The sequence below is a fragment of the Delphinus delphis genome, chromosome 10 (assembly GCF_949987515.2).
Source record: "Delphinus delphis chromosome 10, mDelDel1.2, whole genome shotgun sequence".
NCBI classification, from domain to species: Eukaryota; Metazoa; Chordata; class Mammalia; order Artiodactyla; family Delphinidae; genus Delphinus; species Delphinus delphis.
In genome coordinates this window covers 29,027,244-29,035,379 of record NC_082692.2, presented here as the reverse complement: position 1 = coordinate 29,035,379, position 8,136 = coordinate 29,027,244, and positions in this window count along the sequence as shown.

The window sequence follows — 8,136 nt, the reverse complement described above, 5'->3', positions numbered from 1 at the left end:
CATCTGTCTCCCCCACCAGAGGAACAGCCAAGCAAAGACAGAAGGTCCTCTAAGACTCTCTGGGGTACAACCCCTGGAAACCTGCCCACTTTCACCTACCAGTCCTTTCCAGGCTCACTCCTCTCCAGCCAGACCCACTTCCCCGGCAGGTTCTCAAACTCACTACCCAGATCCTGCCCCAGGGCTTTTGCACTTCCTCCCCTCCTCCCCTGCCTCTCTTTCCTCCTCCCTCACTGCTCACATGCCACTCCTCAGAGAAGCCCTCTCCAACTCCTCTTTCTTTTTTTTTTTAATTTTTATTGGAGTATAGGTGATTTACAATGTTGTGTAGTTTCTGCTGTACAGCAAAGTGAATCAGTTACATGTATACATCTATCCCCTTGTTTTAGCTTCTTTCCCCATATAGGTCATTACTGCAACTCCTCGTTCTAAAATAACAATCCTTGTTATTTTCCGTACTCTTCCCTGTTTTATTTTTATCAGCATTTTTCTTTACCTGGCATTGTATTTTACCTTTATGTGTTTACCTTATCATGTTCTGTCTCCCTGATAAGAATTTAAGCCCTGTACTTACACAACCTTTTCCTCTAGCTTCTTAGCAGACCTGGAAAGATTCCCCTTTTCTGCATTGGCCACGTAACTTTCCCTCTGCCTTAGAATTCCATCACCCAGAGGGCTTTGCATAAAAACTCTTCCCACTCAGGGCAAATGGTCCTCACAATTCATTTGTGAATCCAAAGGAGATTGCCTTATCCCCATTTAACCTTTGCTATCTGTTTTTCCTTGGACTTTATTATCTCAAAATGAATCATTCTACCTCTCCCTTACCTGTCTGTGCCCTGGTGTGTGGCAAGCTGTCTGCTCTAATGCTGAGGGCCTGCCTCAGATCTGGGGCAAAAAACATAAGGTGGGACCCGCTGGCACGGTTGTGTTTTTCTCCAGACTGGTCGAGCTGCTTGGATGCAAGCACATGGAGGACTGGGTGAAGTTGTAGCCTACAACAGAAGGGAGAAGCAGGGCGTGGAGGGTGCCTGCAATGGGGGCCTCACAGAGGTGGGTCCCGGAATCTACGCTGAGGAAGTGAGGGCATGGGGACAGATGGCAGGTGATTGGGGTAGGTGGAGGAGCCTCTCCGCCCCACCCAAAGCCACATCCTAATTCCCAGAACCTGTGATGGTTACCTCATAAGGCAAAAGAAACTCTGCAGATGTGATGACGTTAAGGATCTTGAGATGGGGGGAGATTACTCGAGGTTGTCTGGTGGGTCATAAATGTGGTCACAAGGGTTTTTAGAAGAGGGAGGTAAGAAGGTCAAAGGATCGAGGAGGAAGTGTGATGGCAGAAGCAGAGGTTAGAGTGATGCGCTCTGAAGATGGACGAAGGCCACGAGTGCAGGAGTGTAGGTGGCTTCTAGATGCTAAAAAACACAGGGAAATGGATTCTCCCCTAGAGCTTCTAGGAGGACCCAGCCGTGCTGACACCTTGACTTTAGCTCAGTGAGACTGATTTAAAAATTCTGACTGCACCATTGTAAGAGAAGAAATTTGTGTCGTTTTAAGCATCCTCCCTCCAAAAAGAGTTCTGCCCTAAGGCTGTGTGAGAACTGTTAAGTCCCAGGGTGTCCCCGAATTTAATCAAGAAGCCACTTTCATTGCATCATCATCCTCAACCTCGTTCTTCTCACCATCCTCACCATTAGCATCTTCAGGCTTACCTTCACTGCCCCCAACCTCAGCAACAGTTAGTATTTACTGAGCTCTTGCCATATACCGGGTTCCTTGATAAGTGTTTTATATGCATTATTTAAATTTCCTATCTATAATAACCCTCCACGGAAGATACTATTATTACCCTTATTTGAGAGATGAAGAAAATGAGATTGAAAGTTAACTTACTGGACAGAGGTTTCATAGGCTGTCTACCAGGTAGAGAAACGCACATATTTCCTGTTTCATGGTTTGCCAAATTGTGCTAAACAGGGTTCGAGATCGGAAGTAGGGGAGCCAGTGGGGCAAAGGATCTGATCCCTTAGTATATCCCTTTCTTATGTCTGCCTCCCTTTTGAGGATTTGGGGTGGGGGAACAAACACCCCATCCATTAGAACCAAGCTAAGATAGAGCCCTAGTCCCTGATCCATGACTCTGGCAATGGGTCCCTGGAAGGCACTCCAGTAATAATAATAATCACCATTTGCAAACCTACTATGTCCTGGGCACGCCATAAATGGAATTTCTAATCTTCACAACTATCCTGTATAGTAGGTGTTTTGACTGACATTTTATCGATGAGAAAACTAAATCTCAGCTAGGTTAAAGGACTGCCCAAGTTTACCTGGCTCTTATACTTAGCAAGTGGCTAAGTCAAGATTCCAACCAAAGTGTAATATCACAGTCCATGTTGTTTCAGTTACATACTTTCTGTACTCAACTCCCACAAACAGGGTATATATCTTGAGGTCCATTCAGGCTTACACTCACCTTTGGCTTCAGTATCTGGTCTTGTCTTGGTTTAACTGGGGCCTCCGTGGGTGCTGGGACTACTGTAGTTCAGATTTCTGCTGAACTGGACTCTTCATAGGTGGTGTTCTTGCTTTTGAACCCAGATCGTAACTACCCCAACCTTGGGGTTGGTTGCTTGGCTGGCTTCTTGGCCAAGCAAACCTCAGTATTTCATTCTGAGATAGTCACAGGTTCCAGGAATGCGGACATGGACGTCTTTTATTAATTATTCAGTTACCACCAAGGTGGGGAAGGTGGGAGGGGGTGATGAATTGGGAGACTGGGATTGACATATATACACTAATATGCATAAAATGGATAACTAATAAGAACCTGCTGTATAGCACAGGGAACTCCACTTCGCTGTACAGTAGAAACTAACACAACATTGTAACACAACTCTACCCCAATTTAAAAAGAAAAAGGAAAAAAGAAAAGGAAAATTATTCAGCTACCACGGCAGGTAACGCAGATCAACTCAACCTTGGACCTGGCGCCCAGGTCCCTGCTGTCCAAATGTGGCCCTGGAGTCCACATCTCATCTTACTGTACACTTTGTCCCCCTGTCACAACCGGCCAAACTGTCCAGAAATTCAACAGTAAATAGTTATAGAATGCCTACTACGTGCCAGTCACTGCGAGAGGCTCCAGGGATTCCAGAGAACCCACTGTTCCATCACGGGTGGGAAGCAGAGGGTAAAAAACAAGTAAAAAGAGAATTAAGTAAAATAATTAGACGTTTTAATAAGTTCTACAAAGTAGCAACATTCTGAGTGACATGGGCAAGAACTCTCTGAGGAGGTATGCTTAAAACTGAGTCCCAGGGGCTTCCCTGGTGGCGCAGTGGTTGAGAGTCCGCCTGCCGATGCAGGGGACACGGGTTCGTGCCCCGGTCCGGGAAGATCCCACATGCTGCGGAGCGGCTGGGCCGGTGAGCCACGGCCGCTGAGCCTGCGCGTCCGGAGCCTGTGCTCCGCAACGGGAGAGGCCACAGCGGTGAGAGGCCCGTGTACCGCAAAAAAAAAAAAAAAAAAAAACAAAACTGTGTCCCAAAGGAAGAAAAAGAGCAAGAGCACATAAAGAGTGTGGGGAAGAATATTCCAGACAGAGAGAAAAGGATGGACTAAAGCCTTTAAAGAACGTGGCCCCTTCAAGGCACTGAAGGAAGGGCAGAATGCCGAAGATGGCCAACGGGGTGGGGGGGGGCCAGATGCTGTGAACCCCGACAGTCCTCTGGATGTTATTCTCAGCAAAGTCCATTGAAAGGAGAGTACGGTTTAAGCCGAGAGAGGTGGTCCACGATATGAAAGGATTTACTTGCCCTCCAAACTCGGGCTGTACAATTCTCCGACAGCAAAATGGAGGACAAAATGCAAGCCACGCCTCAACGCAGGCTCCCTTCCCTTGATGGAGGAAACGGAATGTTCACTCAAAGATGTTTCTCTGTACTTGGAAAGGGGTTCCTGGCCTTGTTCCTATGTCTGACACTGCAGCTTCTTTACAACTCAGCCTCAGAGATAGCTTTTTTTGCCTTAAACATCATCATGCTCTTTCACTATTTCCCAATCTGGGAATCTATCCTAAGGAATAATCATCGATGCAAACGAGAATTTATGTAGGAGGCTTATAGCATCATTGCAACAGTGAAAATTTCACAACCTAGATATCCACCAGGAGGGAAATATTTAAATTATATTATATATTGAAATAATGGAATATTATATAGTTATTACAATAATATGTTTTGAGAATAATGTCTTTCCATATGTTTAGTTATGTAAAAATCTTTGTAATATAACATGAAATTAATGTAAATATTAGTTAAGAATATTGTACATATATGCATATACATACACACGTTCTCAATTTTATTTGAGGTATTGAAACCAGGCAAGACGCTGTGGAGCCCTCCTGGGTACAAAAGCCTTTCCATGTCCCCCAGTTCTTGTTTCTGGAAAAAGACTTTATTCCCCTAGGCCTTCCCTGGGTTCCAAAGAGCAAATTCAAGCAATTGCTAATTATAGAAGTGAGTGAATGCAGAAACTGAGGAAAAGCAGTCAAGAAACAATAGTGTAACATAAAACCGATAAAACCTGAGTCCTAGTTCCTCCTCAAGGGATATCCATAACAATCTGATACTGTATCTTTGAGTTGTTCTGCAGGAACTAAGGCCCCCACCCAGGTGAAGGACGCTAACTACCTGCAAAGATCCCAGACCGTTTGGAACCAGAAGGTTGATGATTGAGATTCCCGGTAACCACCGTTACCTCCCAACAACCAATCAGAAGGAAGTCATGCCCCCTGCAGCCTTCACCCCAAACGTTTCCTTTAAAAACTATTCCCAGGGCTTCCTTGGTGGTGCAGTGGTTAAGAATCCGCCTGCCAATGCAGGGGACATGGGCTCGAGCCCTGGTCCGGAGAGATCCCACAGGCTGCGGAGCAACTAAGCCCATGCACCACAACTACTGAGCCTGTGCTCTAGACCCTGAGAGCCACAACTACTGAGCCCATGTGCCACAACTAATGAAGCCTGTGCACCTAGAGCCCGTGCTCCGCAACAAGAGAAGCCACCCCAATGAGAAGCCCGCGCACCGCAACAAAGAGTAACCCCTGCTTGCTGCTACTAGAGAAAGCCCATGCACAGCAACGAAAACCCAATGCAGCCAAAAATAAATAAATTTTTTAAAACAATTATTCCCTAAAAGACATTGGGGAGTTTGCGTCTTTTGAATATGAGCCACCTGTTCTCCTGCTTGGCCCGACAAAAAACCTTTCTCTGCCCCAAAACTCCGTTTCTGTTTGTTCGGCCTTACCGTGTATCAGGCACATGGACTTGGGTTTGATAACAATAAGGTAAAATGAATGTAAAAATTAAAATATTTACAGTGGATATGTAACTGGCATTTTAAAAATATCACCCAGTCCCTAATAGGCACTATAATAATATTTGTTGATTAAAAAATAATGTTACCGAACAAAGTTCATGTCCCTGACAAACAGTGAGGCCAAACCAACCAAAAAGTCAGTCTGGAGCAGAGAACGGTTTAGTGCAGGGCCCAGCAAGGAGAAGGGGTGGCTCATGCTCAAAACCCCCAAACTCCCTGCTGGTCTGGGGGAAGAGGTTTTTATAGGCAACATTTGAGGTGAGGGCTGCAGGGTGTGTGACTTTCTTCTGATGGGTTGGTGGTGAGGTAGTGGGGAGGTGCTCCAGGAATCTTGTGCTCAGCCTGAAGTTGCCATCCTCCACCTGGGTGGGGGGCCTTGGTTCTTCAGAAGGGCTCAAAGATATTGTTACGTCTATTACTTGAAGAGGAACCAGGACCCTGCCCCAAGGCTGCACTGTTGTTTCTTGACTACTCCTCCCTTGTTTCTGCATCCCCTCTCTTCTCTGATCAGCAACTGTTCAAATCTGCCCTTTGGAACTCAGGGAAGGTCACGGTGGCTGAATGAAGCCTATTTCCTACAAATAAGAAATGAGAGACGCAGAAAGGTTTGTACCCAGGAGCTGCACAGGGTCCTGCTCCGTTTCAATAACTCTACAGGAATACAAGAGAATTAACTTCAGGTCCGTGAATGACAACTTACCTCTCTCCCTTGCAGGAGACTGCAATGGGTAATGGAAAGTTTGAGAATTCTTAAATTAGAACCTTTTTCCCTTATAAAAGGACCTTCCCATCCTTCACCTTGTGACTTCTGAGCCTTTTTTAGAGCATAAAATGTGCTTATTTGTGCCCATCTCAACATCCTTAATCTGGCTTATGCCCAGAAAAGTTATTCATGTCTTAATCTTCATCAGTGAAATAAAAGTGGTGACCGGGGAGATAATATATGTAAAAGAGGCTGGAAGCTATATTTATTGGCACGCAGAATAAGTTGTTGTTTGTATGGTAATTGGAGTAGCCCTGGGAAATTTGCTCCCTCCCAAATCTTTCTTTCCTTCTAGCACAGTATGAAATGCTGCATTAGAGGGTAATTTGTTCGGCTTAAGGCATCATTAAAATGTAAATACCCAGGATATAGACTAAGCCATTCTCAGTTATAATTAGTTTATCACGTCCTTTTCTATAACTCCAGGATCTGACCCTGGGTCCTGCTCGATGGGAGAGTGGATGCCATGAGGAGTGGGAGCTGGTGAGGAAGAAACACACAGGACCAGTGAGAACCAGGTGAGTTTGGCATGATGAGAAGGGCACAGAGCAAGGAGTCTGAACACCTGGATTTGAGCCCTGCCTCAGCCACTAAAAGTTATGGGAGAGGCTGCTTGGAGAGGGGGTTCAACCCTGCCACCAGCACAGTCCTGTCTAACAAAAGCAAATCACTGCCACCCTGGGCACAGGCAATGAGTCCCAGCACAGCTGTTGCCCAGGCCAGGTGGCAGTCTTCGAGATCTGACACAAGAATATTGTCCACGAAGAATAACTATGAAACTAAAGAGGGACTTCCCTGGTGGTGCAGTGGTTAAGAATCTGCCTGCCAATGCAGGGGACACAGGTTCCATCCCTGGTCCAGGAAGATCCCACAGGCTGCGGAGCAACTAAGCCCATGCACCACAACTACTGAGCCTGTGCTCTAGAGCCCGCGAGCCACAACTACTGAGCCCTCGTGCCACAACTACGGAAGCCCGCATGCCTAGAGCCCGTGCTCCGCAACAAGAGAAGCCACCACAATGAGAAGCCTGCGCACCGCAAAAGAGAGTAGCCCCCACTCGCTGCAACTAGAGAAAGCCCGTGTGCAGCAACGAAGACCCAAAGCAGCCAAAAATAAAGGAAGGGAGGGAGGAAGGAAGGCAGGAAGGAAGGAGAGAAGGGAGGAGGAAACTAAATGAACCAATCAGCCCCTCTCTCGGGAAGTTTTTTTTTTTTTTTTTTGACAGCACCATGCAGCTTACAGGATCTCAGTTCCTGACCAGGGACTGAGCCCAGGCCACAGTAGTGAAAGCCCGGAATCCTAACCACTTGGCCACCAGGGAACTCCCTCTTGGGAACTTTAAAGGCTAGACTGAGAGAAGGACTTAGCCATGGGCAACAGCCGATGATCCACAGAGGTGCAGGAAGCAGAAACCGCAATCAGGGGAGGCCAAGAGCCAGCAGGAGCCGTAAAGGAGACAGACGAGTTGGTTTTTATCTTCTCAAGTCATTAACCTGTGGCAGCAGAAGTAGCAGGAATAGCAGAGGCAGAGATAAGAGGAGTGAGGCTGTCACCAGGTGTAACGCTTGGGTGGGACTAAGAATTCCCTAATTCTGGGTATGTGGCCCGATGCCTGGTTTCTGTGCTGTATCAACCTCTGCAGAACCTTAGAATGTTCCAACATCCATAAAGCCTGGGTGTACGGCTGCTGGGATTGCGTCTTACATTTTCCACTTGCCTGCATGGACCAGGGTCTCCTACCACACACTCTTCTCCAACACGCACACACATGTACGTACACACACACGCACACACACATGCATATCCCCCATCAGAGTAGGGAACCAAGATGTGCCTCTGTTGCTTTCAGCTCCAGAGTCTTGTTAGCTTGAGATAAATTCCCCTGATCTGTTTTTTTCTAAAATGAAGGAGCTAGATTTCACTAGATGGTCTCTAAGGTCCCATCCAGATCTTGCCTTTAGAATTGCATGAAACCAACAAAGATGTGAA